The sequence below is a fragment of the Eptesicus fuscus genome, chromosome 23 (assembly GCF_027574615.1).
Source record: "Eptesicus fuscus isolate TK198812 chromosome 23, DD_ASM_mEF_20220401, whole genome shotgun sequence".
Lineage (NCBI taxonomy): Eukaryota > Metazoa > Chordata > Mammalia > Chiroptera > Vespertilionidae > Eptesicus > Eptesicus fuscus.
In genome coordinates, this window is record NC_072495.1 from 15,529,573 (window position 1) to 15,554,622 (window position 25,050).

Consider the following 25,050-nt stretch of genomic DNA (forward strand, 5'->3'; position numbering starts at 1 on the left):
TACAGTTTTATGCAAGACAAACCAGGATAGTTGACTCGGATGAAGAGAGCAGAAGTCTAATGTTATAAGCTGGATGAGACCTGGAGTCCCATCAGCCCACATCTCCGGCCCCATCAAGACCCAGCAGGACAAGTGTTAAATCTCTTCCTATGTTCTCACCTGGTGGTTCATATCACATACTCAGGTTGTAGTCAACTCATTCTTTGTTACACCTGATATAACTTGACTAACTCTTCTTAGTTAAAAGCATTTCACATTTTCCCATTCTTTTGAGATATCTGACCCTAATCTTGAAATTAACTGTTTCATATAACTGTTTGCAAATATCAAAATGTTTCATAAAGGATCCAAGAAGGAGTGTGGCTTCATGACAGCGAGGGCCTCATCTGTCTTGTTATGTGTCATTCTCCAGACCTAGAACTGCATCTGCCACATATGGATGATAAATGCTGTTTGTGAAATAAATGAATAAAAGTCTAGTCACATGTAAACTGTATTCAACCATTTCCAGCACTTCTACACCCACTGATGAATTGCATTCTATTGACACTCTAAGTGGGAAACAAAGATAAAGTCATCTTTGAGGGGTTGGGCACCAGAATCTGCATTTCTAATAAGTTCCTACGTGATGTTGATACTGCTGGTCCTGGGACCACACTTGGAGAACCACTCACGAAGACCATAGCTTATCAAGAGCAAAAGAGGCATATGAGAGAGACGGCCACTTCTAAGCATTCTCTGAGACTGTGATTAGATTAAACTTAACTGATCAGTGTAGAAAGCCAGGCTGTGAGGTTTAATTAGAGAAGGCTTTTTCCTTCTTCATTAAAATAAAAATAAACAAACACAGTTACTAACATAAATCCTGAGGTAGAAGATTCCAGCTTAGGGATGAATGCTAGTTGGAATTTTACTGAATATGAATTTAGGTCTTGAATAGAAACTTTGGAGCTGGAAAGAACATTCGCAATCACCTGGCCCAACCTTCTTGTTTTTACTCCTGTTAAAAGAAAATGAAGGTTCAGACAGGTAACCATGCCTGGCCCAGCATCCCAGGGTCTCCTTATGCCGAATGTTTTAGCTGCAGGCCATGGTCAGAGGGAGACAGGCTTCTCCCGTAGCTGCGCCTGCAGGAACAGCAGGTCACCCTACAGATATAAGTTTTATGGGTAATGAGTAATGATGCATGGAGCAATGTAGGTCCCAGGAAGAGATTTGGGGTGGTTGTCGCAATTTCTGATGGAAGTAGATACTCAGTTTTGTGCCCTCGGCTAGTTTCCTGTGTTTAGGGGTGGACTTTGGAGTCAGGGTGAAGTTTCTGGAGAATGGGATGACAGAGCAGTGGGTGTTTAGACCTCCCTCCAACCAAGCTGTGTCCCTGGCAATTGCTGAATGCTATTGCACTTGGTACATCATTACACAGTTCATGGGGACAGGGAAGAACTTAGATTCCGTGACTCATCTCCTGGAGCTGAGCTCCTGTAAGACTCCGCACTGATCTCTGGCACATTTATTGCATCTGAGAAACTACTTTTCTGGGTTCTCAGAAACATGAGGTTAGTACGTAAATGATATACATGCCTCTCTGAGGAAAAACACAGACCCACAGTATAGCCACTGAAGGGCACATGATGTAAGTGCGATGAATGTTACCAGGGAAAAATGAGTATTTGTCATTCATTTTGCTCATAACACTGTTCCCTCTCCCCTGTGTGTGTCCAGCTGAGCCTGCAGCACACAGCTGGATGCTGGGGACATCCAGTGAATTGTGAGTAAGCAAAAAAAAAAAAATCATTTAATAGAAGAAGAGCAGAATTTATTACACCACAAAACTGTCCCCTTATTTTGACAATTTGGTGTCTAATATTTATGACAGTGTAGGGAGTGAAGTCTTTGTAAGTGGAGTTGCTTAATCTCAGACATGTGATGAGCAAGCTCAGGGGATAGAGGGCAATCGCCAGATTTTGGCTAACTAGTTAAGTTACTGTATTTCTGCATAAACATTCTTCACCATCATCATCAATAACTTATGAGCTATGTTAGGTACATCTGCACAGAGAACTATAATGATACATTCCCTGTCCCCCAGAAATGTGTGATCTAAGACAGGGATTGCAAACACTGAGCAAGGACACGTCCATTCTCCCTTCCTGTGCCCATGGCAGACAGTACTAATCAAGCACAGAGTTCCCTTCCAGCATCTTCTCCTAGTGGCCAGGCAGCCACTACCAAACGAGTGCAGTGAGTGTGTGGGAGGCCTACCTGGTCTGATTCATTAGAGAGAGTGGGGAACTCAGACCTGTAAGACATTCATGTGACACCAGAGAGCAGAGAGGGGGGTACTGTCACAGACCAAAGGACATACAATTTTATAGCATTAACTTAGGTTGCCACACCCTCCAAGCAGTAAATAAACATGTCACGTGTGGAACTGAGGCAAAGGGGTCTGTGGGCTTCAGTAAGTCTGGTCCCTGCAGTGTGGATGCTCCCAGGCTGGGTGAGAGAGAACACGGTACTGGGTGAGAGAGAACACAGTACCAGGTGAGAGAGAGCACGGTGCTGGGTGAGAGAGAGCGAGGTGCTGGGCGATGCCACCATTAGCGACTTTGCCCTAAGACTGGAGAGTGCCAGGCCCTTTGGTTAAACGCTGATCAGAGCCACATGCTCTCCTCACTTCCTTCTCTCGGAGGTTCCAGTGGACTAATTAAAGTCACGGCTGTTAAGCTAGTGTGGTTGGCTCAATAAGCCAAGGGCAAGTTTACGGATGGGAGGAGGAAACTACGTGAAACCTGGGCAGTTCTGGCTGTGGTGAGGAATGACAATGAGAATAATGGATAACCAGGTCCTGGACAGCCAGCCACCACCCAAGGCCTGGACAGCTGAGCGGCGAGCCTGGGTCTCCGGCTGGAGCAGATAATGGAGCTGAGCCGGGGCTGTTCTGGGGGCTTGAGCTGCATGCAGTGGCTGAGGATGTGCTGCAGTTTAGTGAGGCCAGTTGTGCAGAAGGTCTTTGAACTGACGTGGTCAGCTGTGGCCCGGAAGAGAAACATGTCCCCGGATAGGGGCCACACAGCAATACATGCAGATTAGCTGCAGAGGACTTTCCAGTTAAGGGCTCCTAAGAGGACGTGTAGGACGGGCTGAGGTGGCCAAGGCCAGGGCAGGCATGATGCTGTTACTAGAGAGGTGTGTGGAGTGGAACTTGTCTTTCCGCTGTCAGTAGTATCAATAAATACCACTAGGATCATTGATCATCATTTATTGAACAATGACTACGTTTGACATGATGCTAAATATGTTTATAATTATATCATTAAACTTCATCATTTAATGATATCATTTAATCTTCACATCAATCCCATGAAGCACCACTTTCATTCTCCCTGCTGTACAGACGAAGGCTCTGCAAGATGAAATCACTTTCCTAAAGTCAAACTGACAATAAGTGGCGAGGTTAGGAATTTGACCCCCAAATCCATGCTCTTAACAAGCATGCTTTATTGCCTTTGCAGATATACGGTCCCACCCCTGACTCTACCTGCAAAATGCCTTTTTTATCACTCTAAGATGCATCTGGAGATCCCAAGAGACCCATCGATTAGACAGAGATAAACGCCCGTACGGTAATAATGTTATGAAAGCATCACACTGATACACTGATGAACAGAAGGTAGCATTACGTCCCTCCTCATGCAAAGATCTTCACCTCATGTGGAATGAATGTATTCGAGTGGACTTGGGATGCCAGATAAAGAAGTCCTCACGGGAATGGACACTCCTGGCCTTCAGTGTTTTTCTTATAGGGCAGTGCCATGGCCCTTTTCTTTCGAAAAAATAAATACATGTAGATTCTCTATTTCCTGCTCAGAGTTTCCTAATTTTCCTGATCTGACTTGGCCATTCCTCAGAACATGTTTTGAGACACATACGTTCTCGGGCATCATTGAAACTACCCCTCTCTCACCCCTTTACTTCCTCTCCATCCTGCAGACCCTGCACATTCACTTTATTCCTCTCCAGCTCACACCCCAGGGGCCATCACTTTAGCCAGGGCCTCACCCCTCATCCTTACATCGTCCCTTCCTGGAAAACTCAACCCCAGCTCCCTTCAAGACCTGCCTTCCCTGTGCCTAAGTCCGGGATGCCTGGAGTTGCTGGATAGACCCAACACTTGGATGGGGCCCATTTTTATATGAATCTGCAACCTCAACTGGCCCCTCCTCCCCATCTCCACTGCCCCCGTGCTTCTCTGTGCTTGGATCTGCCTACCATTTTCCACAGACCTCCCCACCCTTCTTAGCATTACCACGGCCTTCCCTCGCTCCACTCCAGCTGGTAATCTCTCCCTGCTTCCCAGAGAAAACAGACGTCAACAATCAAGTGTTTTCTCAATGTCTTGTCTCTGAACCATCAACTTGACTTCATCGGGCCCCATGCTCCACCCTCCCTCCTGGCGCACGAGTTGAGTGTACCGGGGCCGTAGAAGGCGAATCCCTTCATCTGTGCTGTGGCTTCTCTTCCCTCCCACTTCCAGGGACCTTGTCCTACCAGTTTTACCCTCTCTCCTTCTTCCTCCTAGGATCAAAATGTGGTCCATTCTCTTCCATCTTAGCAGCCAATAAAACACGGCAACGCCACCTCCCTCCCTCCATCTGCAATTCCACTTTCTCCTCTCTATTTACTACCCGACTTCTTGAAAGAGTTGTCAGCATTCACCGTCCTCATTTCTTACCCCCAACCCTTTCTCAACCCATAGCATCTGGCGTCCAGGTCTCCCCTTCCTCCCACATGTCTTTCCCTGAGATGTAATGGCCTCACTGCTCTGGATTCCAAGGGCCTCTCATCAGTCTCTGTTGCTGCTCTCTCTTAGTGAGATGCTCTCGCCTTGGCTCTGCCACAGCACACGCTGCCTGGTGGGCTGTGAGAATGAAAGTGAACATGAAGCCCTCCTAACACAGCACCCAACAGCGCCCTTGAAGCTAGTTACGCTCATTGGGGTGCCTCCTTGCACAGCTGGCCTCCCAGTCCTGCCCAGGAGGAGCCCTGGCGCTCAGCGGCTGCTGAGGGACTCCCCCGAGGAGCTGCGCAGTCAGGGGTGACTCCGCACTTATGAATTCATATTTCTGCACGTCCCCTTGGTGCCTGCAGAGAGCCCTCCGCTATGGCCATCGCTGCCCCAGTGACTCGTTGCCGGAATCAGGCCTGGGAGTGTGACGGAAGCCACCTGGCCCGGGCCTGCAAGGCGCTGCAACGTCTCCAGCGAGCATCTCTCCCCACCCTCGTTGCCATGCTGTGCACAGCAAGCATCATGGGAAACTCCGATATCTGGGTGGCTTCTGAATACTAAAGAGGGTAGGAAAATAGGAAAGAGAGATGTCTCAGCCAGAAGTTTCTCTAAGCGCTATGGATCTTCCCCCGTGTTAGTGGAGTGGAGAGAGGCGGGAGGACAAGCAAGGGAAAAATCAAAAGCAGATTATTACCCCGAGCCGCTCTTCCCTTTCATCGGAGCTGTGACAGCGGCTCTCTGCCTGCCCATCTGCGCGGGGAAGGCGGAGGGACGTCCAGGCAAAATATCGACAACTGAGCTGACATCACAGGTTAATTGGATCTTGAAAGATACAATCAATTAAAACGGAGCATTCCACTCACCAGGTGAAATTAGCTTCTGAGGAAGAAAGTCTGCTTTCCTCTCCAGAGTCCAGAATGTACTAAAGACAGAGGGGATGGGGTCATAAATCTCTCAAAGGAAAAGCTCCCCACTGCGGTGTGCGCATACACACACACAGGCACCTACACACACATGCCCACATGCGTGCATACACATGCATACTTGAACACATGCATGTGCACTCACATACATGCATGCACACACACACATGCACATACACTCTGCCTGGGGGCCTCCGGGGCCTTGCGGATGAGTAGGAGTTTGCTAGGCAGAGAGGAGATGGGATGGATTCCTTCAGAGGGAAGATGGGGCAGAAAGGCTGAGACGGGCGTGCACAGAGCATGTGGGGAAGAGTGGATGTGTGTCTGTCTACATCACGGGGTGGGAAGAGGGCCCAGAAATGAGGGTGGAACCAGACTTCACTGGCCTTGAAATGCTTCCTACTCCATGGTTTAGGCAACGGGAAACTAGTCCGGGTCCACAGGCAGGCAATGCCCTCACTGGGTGCGGGTTTTAGAAAGACAACTCTGAAATCAGTGTAGAGCAGGGGTGGGGAGCCTTTTTTCTGCCAAGGGCCGTGTGGATAGTTATAACATCATTCGTGGGCCAGATGAGAGACTTGGGAAGACCGCTATTAATAATAATTTAAAAGAGGATGCCTGGCCTGGCTGGTGTGGCTCAGTGGTTGAGCGCTGACCTATGAACCAGAAGGTCACAGTTCCATTCCTGGTCAGGGCACATGCCCGGGTTACAAGTCGGATCCCCAGTGTGGGGCGTGCAGGAGCGAGGTGATCAATGATTCCCTCTCATCATCGATGTTTCTATCTCTCTCTACCTTTCCGTCCCCTCTCTCTAAAATCAACAAAATATATTTTTTTTAAATGAGCCTGCTATATTTGGTCAAACGTTTCATTAACTCACCCCTAATGGCTTGGCAGGGCCAGACCGAGTGATTTCCAGGGCCTCATGCAGCCCCTGGGCTGGATCCACCCCTGGTGTAGAGAATGGAGTAGGGAGGGGAGACCCTCAGACAGAAGCTGCTCTGGAACCACAACAGAGATGGTGGCAGCGGGAGGAGAGAGCGGACTGTGAGCTCTTTCAGAAGATTATCCGCACGCAAACTCAGGGGCCCTCACCGCATGCCTGGCTGGAGGATGCTACCTCTTAATGGCAATAAGGAATAAAAGAGAAGTAGGATTATTTTTATATTGCTTTGGTTTGGTTTGTTTCATTTGTTGGCTTAGGGAGGGGAGTCAGAGAAGAGGCCACTGAGGAGAGAAGGAAATTGAGTTTCATTTGAAAACAAGTGGATTTGCAGCCGTTATGAGCTACATGGATGGTGATACCTGGCTGGGTCCTTTGAGCTTAGGTAAAAAGTTAAAGCCAAATTTTGGTTTGGGGAGTCAGGAGCAAATCCCTGATTGATACATTAATGAGAACGAATGAATGAAGTCAGCCACAGACAACAGGGAGAGGGGAGAAGAGGGTCAAGTTCAGGTGTACGGACCCCTTAGCTTTTCAGAATGTGGGTAGGGAGCAGGGTTCAGAGACGGGGGCGGATGCACAGCACAGTCAGAGAGGAGAAAAGGCACACGGGAGAAAAGTACCTTCCAGGCCAAAGGAGAAGATGTATCGGGAGAACAGGGGGTTCAGTCCCCATGTAGTCCAGTGAGGTGACGCAGCCACCGTGGAGAGCTAAATCCTAGCTTCTCCTCCAACTCTGAAATGTACTGAGGGACCTGATGCCACCCGGACAGGGCATGAAGGGAGGAGAGGTGTGGGCACGTGGACGAGGGAGGGAGGGCGAGGGGAGACCTTTTGTGGGTAGAATAAAGGAGTCCAGCTCCATACACAACACCAACTGGAATGCAGACTTTCTGACTTGCCTCCAAAAAAGCCAAAGCAAAACCAAACAGATAGAGAACAATCCACATTTAAAAAGCAACAACAGCCCTAGCCGGTTTGGCTCAGTGGATAGAGCGTTGGCCTGTGGACTGAACGGTTCGATTCCGGCCAAGGGCACATGCCCAGGTTGCGGGCTCGATCCCCAGTAGGGAGCGTGCAAGAGGCAGCCGATCCATGATTCTTTCTCATCACTGATGTTTCTCTCTCTCTCCCTCTCCCTTCCTCTCTGAAATCAATAAAAATATATATATTTTTAAAAAGTAACAACAGAAAGGGTAGACAAATAAGATGGATCTTAACACAAAGCCTCTGGAAGCTGGGGCGGCAGATGACCCAGTTCCAGGCAGGAGACTCAGCGCCCCGTAGGCGGCCAGACGGAGGCAGGCAGGCCCAGAAACCAGAGACCCAGCCTGCCCGGAGTCCCCCGGGCACCTGAGCTGCCGGAGAATCTATTCATGGCTTCCAATTTCCCCTCCTCAGATTGCACATTTGCCTAAGAGCAACTCCACACTAAACATAACTCAGCCCAGAAAAATGCCCCTCTGTGCTTTCTTTTCAGAGCTGAATTTCAGCAAGGCTTAAGTAACACCACTCCACACACACAAAGCAGCGAAATGCGAGCTCCTAATTGCATCAGAGGGCTGGGGGGGGGGGGGGGGGAGCCGCCCGCCCCTCTCCCAGACTCCTAACCACACTTGAGGGAGGAGGCAGGAGGGGCGTGTAATTTGTTCATTTCTTACATTTTATGGAACACTTCACTTTGCTTTCAGCGTAATTATTGTTGTACTTTTTGCCGTTTCCCATTTACTGTGTTTTTTTTTTAAACCCTTCACTCCCCCCCCCCCCCGCACACTTTTCTTAATGCATTAAAATTAATAACTCGTAACAGTGACCTAATTTGCTTTGAGTACTGTTGCTCGGGGTTTTTTTCCTTTTTTTTTTTCTCTTTTCTCCCAGATCTGCAAACCCTTGAGATGTTACTGTGGTAACAGGAGCAAGTTGGAAAGTTCATGAATGAACCCCATTGTGCTCTCTGAAGTCTTGTCCCCACCCCCCTCCCCCTTAGCAATATTTGGACCTCCCCATGCCCCTTGAGCCCTGGGTCCAATGCATGGGACGTGGGCTGCTCCCAGCTGCCTCCATAGCCACGCCTGAGGCTCGTCACCTCATTGCCCAACTGCGGAGTTTGAGGTGGGTCTTTCCAGAATTTTCCGAGCTCTCCAACGCTCCATGGCAGGATCTCCCTTTCCTTCCTCAACGTTTCTCCAGACTTAACTTTCTCTATTATAGAGCCACTTTCTGGTTTAAATCTTCTGCCCTTTCCTACAGAGCTCTGTGGCCCCTACATTAAGAAGGCCTGCTATCCAACCGGTGTGGCTCAGTGGTTAAGCACTGACCTATGAACCAGGAGGTCATGGTTCGATTCTAGGTCAGGGCACATGCCCGTGTTGTGGGCTTGATCCCAGTGGGGGGCATGCAGGAGGCCGCTGATCAATGATTCTCTATCACCGATGTTTCTATCGCTCTCTCCCTTTTTCTTATTCTCTGAAATCAATTAAAAAAAATTTTTTTTTGAAAGAAGGCCTGCTGAGGACGAGGGGCAGTCTCTGGATCCTCCTCATTCCCAGGCCACCTCTTGGGCCAGGCTTCGATCTTCCTTCACCACAGCCTCCTAACATCTCCCTGCATCAAGCCTTGTTCCCGTACCCCATCCCAGAACCAGGGCAGTCAGAGGGTCTTAGCTAAGTGCCCTATCTGGTCATGTCTCTCCCCTGCCTAAAAGCCCCAATGACCCGCATGTCTCAGGATCGTGTCCTAGATCCTTCCCGCAGCCTCTCCCAGACCTTCATGATGTCGAGACTGGGAACCAAGCTGGCCCCTGGCCCCCGCCCTGCTCTACACTGAGCACTCAGAATCGCTGGACTCTGCGATCATTTCTCTCTAGACTTTGTACATTGTGTTCCCTCTGCCCAGCTTCCCCCACCCATCTGCCCTCTCACACACGAGTGGAGGTTTCCCCTTCTCTCAGAAAATCTTTGGGGAGTTGTGCACCCTACCTCTGAGCTCCCAGCCTGCTGAGCTGATCCCAGAACACACGTGCCTGCACCACCTACTTTTGTCTGGTTGCATTTTTCGTCTACTCCGCAGTTCACCAATCTACTCTTGAGGGCAGGCCCTGTTTCTTGGGCACTGCTGTGCTGAAATGTGCATGGCATGTGCTGAAATCAAGACTGAATGATGAGTGGACAGACTGGAATCTATTACCCATCTCCCTCCCGCGTCTCTCTCTCTCTCCTCCCTTCCTTGCTTTTTCCCTCCTTTCCTGCCAGTCACCCTGTTGGTTATGTGAAAGAGAAGGGCATACAAAGCAGACCTCCTTGTCCTCCGGGAGCCCACGGGGATGCGAGTCCACACTTGGGACAGTGTTACTAGGCATTCGTCTTGAACAGTCCCTACATAAACGCTCCAGGATGGTCATGGTTAGCAGGCGTAAGAGGGAGGATTCCGAATAGTACGCGCTGTCTAACTACACAATTCAAAGGCAGCATGGGAGCCGTCACATGCCTGCATCCATGCTTGCTTACAGCATCCTGGGAAGACTGTCCCCAGCTTCCAGATGACAGCAACGAAGCGGGAAAGGGGCCTGCGATCCCCTGCCAGCAAAGAGGAGAGACGGCGACGCGCGCACGGTGCAGAGAGCCGAGGCGTGCCACGAAAGCACACATGGTCTCACCTGGGTGGGTGTGGACAAGACGCACTCGTACCCAGGACAGTACAAGGATTTCATTTCCACCGCTGCCCAGGGAAGGAAATTCGTCACCACCCTCCGCAGACAGCAAGAAAAGAAGTAAGAAGAAGAAGGATGTATCGACGAGGAGGCTTGGTATGGATTTTAAAATCCTGGTGGCAAGACAATGATTTGAGTCCATTTCCATTTTGTGGCCGAAGCCGGGGGGCTCTCCCTGCCGCTGTCTGACTTCCCAGAGCAGAGTCCACAAGAATCCCCCTGGCTGACGCTCTAGTTTTCCAAGAGCCTCTTGCCTGTTTGTCTAGAATAAGCAAGGGCATGCCTGTGGGGTGCAGTGTGGCTTCCTGGATCTCATCTGTGAAACAGCCACGCAGGCCAGTTTTGGGGGCCCCACTTCAGGGCTGATTGAGAAGAATCCATTTAAAAAGCCCTGCTCAGTCTCTCGCAGGCAGGCGTGACCATGGCTGTCAGCATCCCTGTCCTAATGGAGGTTCTGAGCCCACACCGCAGGGCAAGGCTCCATGCATTCGACCTCCCAAGCATCAGGCGCTGGCTCTGGGCAGTCCCTGCGAAGGCCTGCTCCCCGCCGTTCCTCCCCCCAGGAGCTGTGCATCTGCTGTGAGCTCCTCCTCTGTGCATGGCCAGCATCCTAAGCAAGGACAACAGCCCGCGTATTTAATTTACTTGTAAGCGAACAGCTTCGGTGTTAGAAAAAATTAACTCAACCTACGGATTTGTAATTGCCTGAGATTTCACCTCCTGGCCACGCTTCTCTTCCTATGGAGTTATTACAACCCACACAATATGGTCTAATAATTTATTAATAGTCAACATAAATAGATAACAGCTCACAGAGCCATAATAGTCAGTGCACGTTAAACAATGAGGGCTTATTTAAAAGGCATTTCGTTGGTGAGGAGGAGGCTCAGTTGTTCAAGTCTGGAATGACTGCTGTGCGGGCATATAACCTCAGGTACACCAGGTCTTAATGGCCGTTAAACTGGCTGTCTTTTGTCACTATTTCCCCATCTTCTTTGGGGGGGCGGGGGTACAGCCAGTCCCTGCTTAGCAGAAATGGACATCCAAATTAATGGGAAGGGAACCAACCACTTCTTCATGGGACAAAGTAAACATACTGGAGGAGTGCAATTTCTCTGAAAGGGACTCAACAATAATTCAACTTCTGACTCATCATCCAAGTCCCCACCCTCAGGCCTGAGCATGCCTTTCTCATGGCACAGCCTTCATCCCAGCACCCTGAAAATGAGGAAGTGAGCCTAACTCATTGCAGGGGCTCCCTGGTCCCTTCTGCTACCCCAGCCCCAATTTGCAAGCCCTGCTTCCTCCGTTTTCACATTCTCTTCCCTGGGACCCTCCCCTATATGGTTTTTGACTATTTCATAAAATTTCAAGTTCAATAACAGATCCTTGAAAGAAAGATAGAAGGAAAACTGTCTTTATTTGTAGCCGGTCCTACGTATAAAAAATCCTAAGGCATCTACAACAACAAAAATGTCTGGAATTAATATCTGAGTTCAACAAGGTCTCAGTATACAAGATCAATAGGTAAAAATTAATTTTGTTTCTATATACTGACAATAAGGCAAATATGAAATTCAGAGAGCAATTCCATTTATAAAAGCATTGGAAATAATAAAACAGGGGCCAGAGTCCTTCTGATCAAGGCCCCCTACCAAAAATAAAACGCTTTGGAATAAGTTTAACAAGAGAAGTGAAAAAAGTTATTCACTGCCAATGGAAAAACATTATTGAAAGAAATTAATAAAGTTCTAAATAAATGGAGAGACATTCTATGATCATGGATAGGAAACCTCAAAATTGTTAAATGTCAATTCTTCCCAAATTATTTTTAGATTCAATAAACTTCCTATCAAAATATCAGCAAATTGGTTGTTTTTTACAGAAATTGGCAATCTAATCCCAATATTTATGTAGAAATGTAAGAAACCCAGACTAGCTAAAACAATTTTGAGAAAGAACAAAGTTGGAGGACTAACATTTCCTAATTTATTTATTTATTAAATATGTTTTTTATTGATTTCAGAGGGGAAGGGAGAGGGAGAGAGAGGTAGAAACATCAATGATGAGAGAGAATCATGACTGGCTGCCTCCTGCACGCCCCACACTGGGGATCGAGCCCGAAATTCTAGCATGTGCTCTGACCGGGAATCAAACTGTGACCTTCTGCTTCATGGGTTCATGCTCAACCACTGAGCCACACCATCGGGCACATTTTGTAATTTTTTTTAATATATTTTATTGATTTTTTACAGAGAGGAAGGGAGAAGGATAGAGAGCTAGAAACATCGATGAGAGAGAAACATCGACCAGCTGCCTCCTGCACACCCCCCACTGGGGATGTGCCCGCAACCAAGGTACATGCCCTTGACCGGAATCGAACCCGGGACCCTTCAGTCCGCAGGCCAACGCTCTATCCACTGAGCCAAACCGGTTTCGGCACATTTTCTAATTTTAAAACATGCTATAGGTAACCGACACAATGTAGTGCTGGCGTTGGATAGGCGATAGATCAATGGAACAGAACTGAGAGTCTAGAACTAAACCCTCACATTTATGGTCAACTAATTTTTTAAAAAGGTGTCAAGACCATTCAATGGAAGAAGAATAGTTTTCTCAACAACTGGTGCTAGATCAGTTGGATAGTCACATGAAAAAATGTAGAGTTAGACCCTATCTCACACTACACACACAAATTAACCCAAAATTTTTAGAGACCTAAATATAAAGAGCCAAAACTACAAAACTTTTATAAGAAAACAGAGTTGAAAACGATTGTGACCTTGGCTTAGGCAAAGAATTTTTCAATACACTTCAAAAATGTAATTCATAAAGGAACACTTTCAAGATTTGGACTTCATCAAAATTAAAAAAACTTTTACACTTCAAAAGACACCATTAAGAAAACAAAAAGATAAGCTACATAGTGGGAGAAATTTTGCAAATCATATACTTGACAAATACCTTATAACCAGAACACATAAAGAACTCTTAAAAATTCAATAATAAGCTCTAGCTGGTTTGGCTCAGTGGATAGAGCATCGGCCTGCGGACTGAAAGGTCCCAGATTTGATTCTGGTCAAGGGCACATGCCAAGGTTGCGGGCTCGATCCCCAGTAGGGGGCATGAAAGAGGCAGCCAATCAATGATTCTCTCATCATTGATGTTTCTATCTCTCTCGCCTTCTCCCTTCCTCTCTGAAATAAATTTAAAAAATATATATGTATTTTAAAAAATCCTATATAATAAAAGGGTACTACGCAAATTGTCCCCTCCACCGGGAGTTTGACTAGGGGGCAGAGCCAGCTGACCAACCACCTACAGCCCCTACCCCCGGCTGGCCCCACCCCCAATCACCACCCCCATCGGGGCCAAGGCTGGCCCACCAAGCTCCCGCGTCCCTTCCCCCAGCCAGCCGGGCCCTTTTGGTCCTGATTGGGGCAGGCCAGCCGGACCCTACCCGTGCACAAATTCGTGCACTGGGCCTCTAATTCAATAATAAGAAAGCAAACACTGAAATAAAAACCATGGGCAAAAGTCAAGAGAAGACAAGTCACAGAGTAGGAGGAAGTATTTGCAAAAGACATCCTATATATAATAAAAGTCTAATATGCAAATTGTTCGACCAGGGGGCGGAGCTGGCTGGCCAACCTCCCGTGTCCCCTCCCCCCGGCTGGCCTGGCCTGTGTACAAATTCGTGCACCAGGCCTCTAGTATTTAATAAAGCACTGTTACCTAAAACATACAAAGAACTCTTAAAACTCAACAATAAGGCAATGAACAATCTAATTTAAAAATGAACAACAGAACTAACTTCGCCTACGAAGATATATCCATGTGGAATAACCATATAAAAATGCCCAACAGCATAGGTCATTATGGAATTAAAATATTAAAACAAGACTGAATACCACCACACAGCGATGAGAATGGCCATAATCCCAAACACCAAACCTGGCGAGGATGTGGAGCAACAGGAGCCCTCATTCATTGCCCATGGGAATGCAAAATGGTGCACCACTTTGGAAGACGGTTAGCTTCTTAGAAAACTAAACATATTCTTCCTCTCGGTATGATCCAGCAATCCTATTCCTTGGCATTCACCTAAATGCGATAAAAACGTAAGTCTACCCAAAAACCTGTACACAGATGTTCATAGAAGCAACTTTATTCATAACTGGAAACAATTTTGGGAAACAACCCAGACATCCTTCAGTAGGAATGTATAAATAAATCGTGGTACATCAGACAATGAAATGATATTCAGGGCTAAAGAAAAATGAGCCATGAAGCCATTGCAAAGTAAACTGAAATATATATTACTAAGTGAAAGAAGCCAATCTGGAAAGCCTATATACTTTATGATACTGTATGACATTATGGAAAAGGCAAAACTATAGAGGCAGTATAAAGATCAGTGGTTGCCAGGGGTTGGGGGAAAGGAGGGAGGGATGGATGAGTAGGGGAAACAAATCATTCAGATGATTTTTAGGGCAGGGAAACTGTGTGTGGCATTTTAATAATGGATACCTGTCATTATACATTTATCAAAACTTATAGAATGTACACCACCAAGAGTGAACTCCGATGTAAACTGTGGACTTTGGGTGATAATGATGTGTCAATGTAGGTTCATAGATTGTAACATATGCCCCATAGGTAAAACGTAAAAAATAGTTGGGCAGTTTCTTAAAACGTTAAACATAAATTTATCACATGACCCTGGATATCTAAGGAAGAGAAATAAAAAATAAGGCCACAAAAAAGCAGGTGCATGAATGTTCACAGCAGCATGATTCATAATAAGCAAAAAAAGTGGAAGGAATTTAAATGTTCACCATCAGCTCTATATCCGTATGATGAAACACTATTCAGCAATCAAAACCAGATAACTACTGATACATGCCACAACATGGATGGATGTCACCAACATGCTAAGTGAAAGAAGCCAGATGCAAAAGACCACATCTTGTACAAACAATTCCACTACATGAAATGTCCAGAAGAGGCAAAGGGAGAGAGAGAAAGCTGATTACTAACTCCCGGGGGCAGGTGGTGGGTATGGTGGAGATGGAATTATTCTAAAACTGGATGGTAGAGATGGCTGCATAACTGTGTACATTTACTAAAAATCATACTTAGAGAACTGGCTGGTATGTAAATTATACCTCAATAAAGCTGTTAAAAAATAGCAGATGCTGATTAAGAATGTCAGGAGGGTACATGAATGGGAGGGCACACATTACGGAGACTACCTATGATTAATGTACCATTACAGGGTTCCTGGTGGATGACTCTGTCAGAAATACCTCCTGCTGGTTTTAGAAATTCACTGCATTTATCTAGGACATAGCCTCATATTTATTTTAAGCAGAAACAACGGAAGCCCAACTCAAACATCATCTCACCTGCAGAATGAAACTGGGTAACCCCCAGCTCGGTCAGCAAGAGGCTCGTGCTAAAACAACCATCGCTTGCAGATGCTCCATTCATCTCCGTGTGCACAGTATACTTATCACTTCAGCCCGGTGGTCTCTCCTTTGAACAAGGGCTAGGGCAGTGGTCGGCAAACTCATTAGTCAACAGAGCCAAATATCAACAGTACAACGATTGAAATTTCTTTTGAGAGCCAAATTTTTTAAACTTAAACTTCTTCTAACGCCACTTCTTCAAAATAGACTCGCCCAGGCCATGGTATTTTGTGGAAGAGCTACACTCAAGGGGCCAAAGAGCTGCATGTGGCTCGCGAGCCGCCGTTTGCCGACCACTGGGCTAGGGTAAGGCACACACTCACCATGCTTTAACGTAGTCCGCCCATCCATTCTCACAGCAACTCTATTAGTAGGCATAGCAAACACTGCTAGCTGACTGGCCCAACCTTCATCCCGGGTGTGGTCAAGGAGATGTGAACCCTAATTTGTAGGGTGGATTTTGGGGGTGGCTTTTGCTTTCACAGAGGCAGATGTTCTGCCCCTGCCTGTCCCCTTCTCCATGCCTAGAGCAAGGGTCAGCAGTCACAGGGCGGCCCTGAGGGAGGGGCAGGGAGAGCGGTGGAGCTGCTGGACCATGGAACCGCATCTCCCCGGCAGGCTTTGAAGTGAGACCAGAGCATCCCCACTCGTTTAGATGACGGCGGTTGGTTTTCTGTTTCTTGTTGCCAAAACAACTGCTGTCTGGTGAGGTGTAAGTTATCAGTCACACTTCACAGATGTCAAAACTAAGGCCTTGAAAATCTACACAACTTATGCAAGCTCCACCGGCCAGCACGTGGAAGAGCAGGGCCCTGTACCCAGTGTGGGGTCGCACAACAGTAGTGACAGCAACAACAAAAAAACATACACTGAGCCCCCCAAAGGCGCCAGGTCTCTGATTCCACTGGGCACTTGACTTTGCTATTTTTCTCTAATTCTTGCAACTCTGCAAGTGAGGCATTATGACCCCCATGTCAAGGATGAGCACAATGAGGTTAAGAAAGGTCAAGTAAATCGGTCAAGGTCACATACCTAGTAAGTGGGGGGGGGCAGGATTGCAGACTGGCATGCGTCTTGTCTGCAGTGTGAGAAGTTTAAAGAAATAACACATGCCCCCTGGGATTCAAGGACCACCTGGTCTACGTCTCCACTGATTAAGAACATTCTAGAGTTCCAGGACATGGGTCTGGATGAGCCCTAGTAGGGCTCAGGTTCGCTAGCAAAACTCGTAATGCTTTGGTGTGTACATTGTTTATGCTCTAAACCAGGGGTCCTCAAACTTTTTAAACAGGGGGCCAGTTCACTGTCCCTCAGACCGTTGGAGGGCCGGACTATAGTTTAAAAAAAAAACTATGAACAAATTCCTATGCACACTGCACATATCTTATTTTGAAGTAAAAAAACAAAACGGCAAAATACACCCAGCGGGCCGGATAAATGTCCTCGGCGGGCCGCATGTGGCCCACGGTCCGTAGTTTGAAGGACGCCTACTCTAAACCATAACATAAAGGCAATTTGTAGACACAACTATCTTTTCACTCTTTGTAACCCCGTTTGTACCGTGAGTGCACCCCTGCCCGGACACCGACCCTGGTCACAGCCTGCAGAGGGCATGAAGGGAGATCTCCAGGGGAGGTGTGCCTTTCTGCTTCTGTCTAGAGTGGGGGCAATAGTGGAAACACTGCTTTTCAGCAGCGCCAGGCACAAGGTCAAGTGGAGCCCAGCATAAGCTGCAGAGTGGGGTCTCTGTGTGGAGGGTGGAGAGCAGCCTGGGGCTGTGGGAACACGGGCCTCGGTGAGAGAAGCTCCATTGCTGGCTGCCGTCCAGGCGCGCACTGCACTGTCGCTCCTCTAGGCATGGCATCAGCAGTTCGCAGCCGACGTGAGCAGGCCCGGGGCTGTGCAGGCTGGATTGCTGGTTGGATTGGGAGAGGGGGTAAAACTCATTGAGGATTGAGAGCTGTGAGTGGCTGACTGCCGTCTCTTCACAGGAAGCGCCCCCTTCTAGAGATGCCCTGTGACATTGTCCATCTCTACAGGCCCACGTGCGGCTCAACCTTGAAGAGCTTACATCGTTTTTCTTCCTGGGCTCCCTGTCTCCCCAACAATGACTGAAGGATCGCTTCACATAAGCACGGGGCACCCAGCATGGACGCCTTTTCAAAGGGCCCTGGGATCCGGGCCCAGGGAGAAGGCGGGCTCTCAGCACAGCTCAGCACCGGCTTGGCTGGGCCACCAGGAGGCCACCTCACCTTCCCAGGCTCCAGGGCCTCTGCTGGCCGCCCCGATCGCCCCTCTGACAGACGGTCCCTGGGACAGGCTGCCAGCAGCTCTGGCCTCGGGCTGGTGAGCCGAGACATAGTGGAGAGCTGCATCAGGGCTGGCTCACCTGTCTTCGTGAGCATCTCCCCTCCCCTCTGACACCAAGGTGAAGGCCCGAACTTGGCCTCGCTCCTCCCGGATGGTTCTGTTTCCCTATATGTGACTGAGTCTGCATTTCTACTTTCCCAAAACCGAGATTACAGCAACTCTTATCTCCATGGAAGCAATGAATCTTCCAGCTATCAGCCTGTCCTTCAGTGGCGTGTCTTCTTCCCCAGGGCCACTCCGAGGGAGACCTGCTTCCCCCCCACCCCACCTCCCCCACTCAGGGCCTGGAAAGTGAAACCCAGTAGAAGGAAAAATTTGAAAAAAAATGGAAAAAAAATCTCCACTTCCTCTGCCCTCCCACCACCCCCTTCACTGTCCCCACCCCTAACCTCCTGTCCCCTTGAGCTCGAAGATTTTCCCAGAATCCATCTTTAGGGATAAAAAATGGACTTTTTAAGCTTATTTAACAGATCACCAAAGGCCCACCCGCAGGACAGGAAGCCGTTGGGACCACAGGCGGGTCCCAATGCCCTAGCACTTCAAGGGCAAACAGCCTTCCCCAAAAGGCGAATCGAAGGTGACACAAACCAGCCTGCTCACATCAAAAGCATCGTAACTCATTTAACACGGAGGGTCTTTTTCAAATCCCTCTTTTTTGAGATTAGAAAAACAATAGCTGTTTCTCTTTCCTTTCATTTCAGCGGGGTTCCAGATAATAAAAAGATTTATAATGAAGCCAGTAGATTTACTCTTGCTATGCTGCCCTAGATTATGAAAAAGTATAATTATACGCAATTAAAAAATGAACGGTATTTCTTACCCGAGTGAAGCTTTAAAAGTCATTATGAAGCCATTAGCTCAGCAGACCTTACAAATGGCCTTCACTACTCTGGACTTCACTTAGATTTACAACAGAGAGAAGTCACTTTCCTCCCTTTCTGTGGTGTGTGCCTGCCTGTGGGTGCGTGCGTGCATGTGTGTGTGTATGTGTGTGTGTGTGTGTGTGTGTACATGCATGTGCATGATCACCCTCCTCTGCGGCACCAGAGAGTGGCCAGAATACCAGTTCATGTCCAAGGCCATGTTCTTGGTATTGAAATTGCCATATACTTCCAGTCACGTGGTATTAATGCTTCACTTTGCCAGCTGGAAAACTGGGGAATGGCCTCAGAATTCTTCTCATCCTGTCCCCACCTCTTTGCTGCTACGGGCCGTACTTTAGTCCCTTAGTGCCCACAGCCCTGATGCGGCCAGGAAGCTGTTTGGACTGAGCTCTGGTTACCCCACCCCCCAGCTGCACCAGCTGAGTCGTCCCAGTGGATCCACTCAGGGCTGGATGACATGGGTGGGTTTTTGTTATTAGTTGCCTCACTTATCCCGAGCATGATGGAAGCTTTATCGATTAGTCAATAGATCACACGTACAGCAGAATTGATCTGGGGGATTCAGACACCATTTGTGATTTTATTTCCATTGAGCCTTCGTCTTTGACAAGAGTTTCTAATTATTGAAAATTTCATCTGCATTAAAATAATGGATCGTACCCAGAAGACCCTCTTCTTTTGTTCCTCAGTGTCAGAATCATCCTCAGTGTCATGCTTGGCAGTGGCCCAGGAGTTGTAGAAAAACAACAGAAACAAACAAACAAACAAAACAACCCCACCCCACCCCCCACATTCTATACCAGCTTCTAACATTGAATGGGCCATCGCTGTCATTTGCTCTCTCCGGCCTCTCCTGTGTTTGCCCAGTGACTGAGAGCCTTCCCTTAGTGGCATGAAGTCTGGCCAACAATCAGTCACCTGGGAAACTCTTAAAAATATATAGATTCGCCCTAACCGGTTTGGCTCAGTGGATAGAGCGTCAGCCTGCGGACTCAAGGGTCCCAGGTTCGATTCCAGGTCAAGGGCATGTACCTTGGTTGCAGGCACATCCCCAGTAGGAGGTGTGCAGGAGGCAGCTGATCGATGTTTCTAACTCTCTATCCCTCTCCTTTCCTCTCTGTAAAAAATCAATAAAATATATTTAAATATACATATATAGATAGATTCATCGCAATGTCACTTATGAACCAGTAGTTCTGGGACGAGGGCTCTGGACTCTTGACTTTAGGTTGTTCTTCTGGTGATTCGTAGGCAGTCAGCCCAGCATGCTGTGTGAACTGGCATTTACATGACAGCCCTCCCAGCGCATGCGCTGGGCACACAGGCGGACATGGGGGAAGCCCTCATCTCTAGTCATTGTGCTACTCCCTCCTCATCCATTTTCAGTCTCCAGGTACAAGCCTGGATGAACAAGAATCCCAGGACCAGAACCAGATACTTCCAACTCTCACAGCCTTCCCTGAGGGGGCGGGGTGGGCTGGCTGCGGGTGACGGGCTGAAGGCGGCGGGCGACCCAGGGAGCTACCCTGTGCGACTCTACTACCTGCTGGGTGTTTTCATCCTACCATGCACTCAATTCTCCACAAACCATCAACAAGTTACTTAAAAATAAAACTAAAACACTGCAACGGTCCCTCCTGAAAGACAAAGAGGCAATCAGTGTGCCAATTGACAAGAACAAAGGCCTGGAACGCGGAAGAACCAGCCTTGACGCCAGCTCTGCCCCTTCCGGTGGGTTCACCTTGCGGAAGTCACTCCGGTGTCCTAGGCTTCCGCTTTCTCACCTGAGTAAACGGAAAGGTTGGGCCAGAGGGTTCCTAGATCCCCTTCCAGTTCGAGTACCTGTACCACCAGTTCACGTCCCAGGGAGTTCTGTGCCTGTTCTTCCAGCGACTCATAGTTTCGCACTCGACATCACTAAGGAGCTTTGATAACTGATCGAGTTATTCCTCTCTTTGAGCCTTGGTTTACTCATTTATGCAAATGGGATGAACAGTCTTGTCAAGCACACAGTTGAGTAAGGACTAAATGATGCACGCATCCCAACCCCCTAGTGCCTGGTAAACACTGAGTCCATGTAACACGGTGTCATCACCATCATGATCACCATGGTCGTCATACAAAACACCATCCCCATGTCCCAAAGGGCTCAGTTCACACCAGCCACTGTATCACCTGGTCAAGGGATAACAAAGTGACATCAAGAACCTGGTATCAAAGAACCAGGGCACAACCTGAACCCTGAAATCAGGAAACAGGAGGTGACCCATCCTATGAGCACCTAGGTCCCATCCCTCCTCGGTTCACCCCGCTGCAGAGGGTCATTCAAGCACCACAGGGTGGCAGCCGATGGGGACAGTGACCTGCATTCATCCTGGGAGTCCCGTGGCATGTGCTGGAGGGGGCTCTGCATATTGTCTTAATGAATGAAATCCTGAAGTGGAATGCAACCTCAGAGACCTCCCCGGCTCCCTGTGTGGTCACCCTTGGGGGCTCTCCTTGGCCCCCAGGCCCCCAGGCATGCAGGCAGGCAGCCTCCTCCCCGGGCTTGCTGCTCGCAGCAGAGCAACCTCATCCTTCTTCTGGCTGAGCATCTCAAAGCCGAGTTGTTTGTAAACTCCCCTCACCGAATGGCTGTGTTACATGGGCTCGGCTCATTAGCATGCAGGCAGTAAAGTACGCGGGAGCTCCCGATTTGTCATATTAAGGAGGCTATATTGCTGTGGAGAGGAACATTAAAAGATTTTATTCGAAGAAATTCCCTCCAACCCCCACCCTCTGCAGACAAAGCGTCCTGGGACCAGCGTCTGTTCCAGCCACGCTCGTTTGCACAGCTTTCTGATGAATGTCCCCATCAGTCCCTGGTGCCGCTCCACTGGGCTGCTCCCTGGGGGTCTCGGATTGGCTTTCCTGATGCCTTTGGACCTCAAGCATCCTCTGTGGTACAACCTTCATCTCCATCCTTTCTCTCTCCTCACCTGCTCACTTACTAGAAAGCCCTGTCCCAGCTCTGCCGCCGACTGCCCCAGTCTGGAACTAGAATTAATCACAGCTTTGCTCAGTGCAATCTAATAGCATTATCACCAACATCATCACAAGGAGGGCCCTTTACGGACTGTGCTATGCACACAGAATTGCCCGGACATGATGGAGGTGGCCTCTTAGGAGAGCGGCACATTCCCACGGTGCCCTGGGGCGTGGGTGAAGGACATGCCCAGGACCAGAGTAAATCAGCCACCAAGAGATAAATGAAGAGCCATGCGTGCCGACTGCAGACACCTCTGAGAGTTAAGTGCCACAGGGGGCAGGAGGCAGGGAGGAGGGGAGTACTGCAGGGTCAGCACAACCAGAATGACTGATGGGAGGGGTCAAGGGCAGGCACTTCCTCCGAGAGAAGCATTAAAGAGCCATCTCCCTAAGTGAGGGGAAGGCCGGCCATTCCTCCGTGTCCTCTGAGATTCATTAACATCCTGCTCCAAGGAGGGGAAACCAAGTGTGGAACCGGCCACTCTCAAGGTCTGGGTGGACACACAGCCATTGAGTTCAGGCCGGGCGGGGCCGTCCTCGCTTACTTATCAAGCAACAGGACAGGAACTTGGCCCAGAGCTCACTGTGAAGGAAGAAGCATGCGCAAGGTTGGCAGGAGGAAGGCGGGAGAAAGAAATCAAAGCTTCTCTCAGAAAGGATGGGACTCCTCTGCTGCTGAAATCTTCCAGGAATGCTTAGGACTCAATGTGGGACTCGGGAGCTGGCTGAGGATATGTTTTTATTGTTTTTAGAGAGATAGAGGAAGGGAGAGAGAGAGAGACAGAGAAACATCAATGTGAGAGAGGAATATCAATGGTTGCTTCCCATATGTGCCCCGACTGGGGATCGAACCCACAACTTAGGTATGTACCATGACAAAAAATTGAACCCAGACCTTTTGGTGTACAGGACGATGTTCCAACTAACTGAGCCACCTGGCCAGGGCACACTGGCCAAACCTTGACAAGGCAGGACTGGGGTCCGCACTCTGAGACTTGAGGGGGCACCCTGCACCTGCCACCCCTCCCAACACCTGCACGCCGGAGAGAACCTCCTGGGCCTCCCTCTGGGCTGGAGGTGAGCGGAGAGAACTGATTCCCTCTTCCATTGCTCCTGGGGCTGCTAATTCATAGTTGCATTAGCTTTCATTTGGATACCAGCATGGGGGACTGTCAGGTATTGGCTCTGACCAAGTTTAATCTACAGGCTGAGCTCTGCCCTCTTTCCACCTGCCTTTTATGCAAGACCCTGATGAAGAGATGTACCTGATTGGTTCACATATGGAATGAACAGCTCCAGCCCTCCACGCTGCCCGCTCTGCTGTCCACTCCAATCAGGAAGGGGGCCCTTGCGACTCTCTTGGTTCTGAAACGCATTTCAACTCACTGACAGCCTCTCTCTGCCGCGGGTTCTCCATTAGGCTTCACCTTTGGTTTGCTTCCCGGTGACAAAACTGCTTTGACAGGTCCGTCCGCAGGCTCTCAGGGCCCTGTTCTCTGCAGACTCCCCCTCCACCCCCGCCTCGCTGCTGTCCAGTGTGATTTCTGTAAGGACAAAACCATCCTGATCTTTCTCAGGCATCCCAGGGCCCATAGCTTTTCAGGTCCGTGTCAGCAGCGTTCAGCCACAAGTGCGGGGCTGATGGGCTGTGCGGGCGGGAGAAGGCCTCCACTTGCTTCCCCGAAGGCACCTGGAACAATGTCTTCCCCCTCCTTCCAGCGGCACATCCAGGCCTTCTGAAAGCAGTCATGCTCCCCTCCAGTCTCCACAAGTCCCCGGAAGAATGTGGCCTGGGGCCATTCAGTAGCGTTTTAATCTAGACTTGCAATTTAGCAAATCTTCACAGATGTTCCCCCAGGCGGTGGGGAAAGCGCTCTCAGGGTTCCTCGGGTGCCTTCAGGGGAAGCTGCTAGCCTATCTCCACCCTAATAGCCTCATTAGACTCACAAAAGCTGCACTGCTGCACCCCTCCTCCCCTGCGCCCCTGTGCTAAAGCCTTCCCCAGTCTGCAGGACAGCTGGAAAGAGGGAGAGAAATCTCAGGCAAGCCACCAGCCTGATGGTGACAACAGGAAGCATGTTGATGCTGGCAGATTCTGCATTTTCAAGTTTGTGTTAGGGCTTTCAGAGTTGCTTTACTGGAATTAATAATTGCAACAATATTGGTTATATTCATCACTTGAAGTCCATCAAGGTTCCTTTTCGCTCCAAAATTCTATTCTTTCTGTGGGTTCATTCATTCGTTCTTCAAACATACACCGAGGGACCTGGCATGTGTCAGGGCTTTTGCTAAGAGGTCCTTGAAGTCCCGAGGGAATGGGGCTGCCTCAGCCCAGGCTAGAAGGGGAGAGGAGACCAACACTTCCTGAATGGAGGTCCTTACACACCCTCTCACTTCTTGGTTAGTGTCCCCTGAGGTCACTGTATCCTCTCCTCCCCGGTGGTCCCTGTTTCTATACAAATTCCCTGGATCCACCCAGCACATCAGCCATAAAAAGTAGGGAAGGGCTATCCCAGGAGAACCACTACTCCCTCCAGATATGGCACCCACCTCTTTCGTCTCATTCCTGGCACTTTTCATGCGCCCTTCCACAGCCTAGACCCTAGGGCAGTGATGGGCAACCTTTTGAGCTTGGTGTGTCAAACTTCGCCAAAAAACTGAGCATAACTCGGGTAGTGTGTCACTTTGAGGAAAAAACTAACTCCAAGACTCTAGTCGCAAATGTTTCATCCTCAGGAGCAGCAAATGTTTCATCCTCGGCATGCGGCCGCGTGTCATCAGAAATGGCTACGTGTGTCAGTGCTGACACGCGTGTCATAGGTTCGCCCTCACTGCCCTAGGGTGACTGCCGCAGAGCGGGACCCAAATCTCAGATCCTGAGCCGGGTGTTTTAGAAATCCACATAGAGCTTAGAATCCTAACCCAAAACTGCCAAGA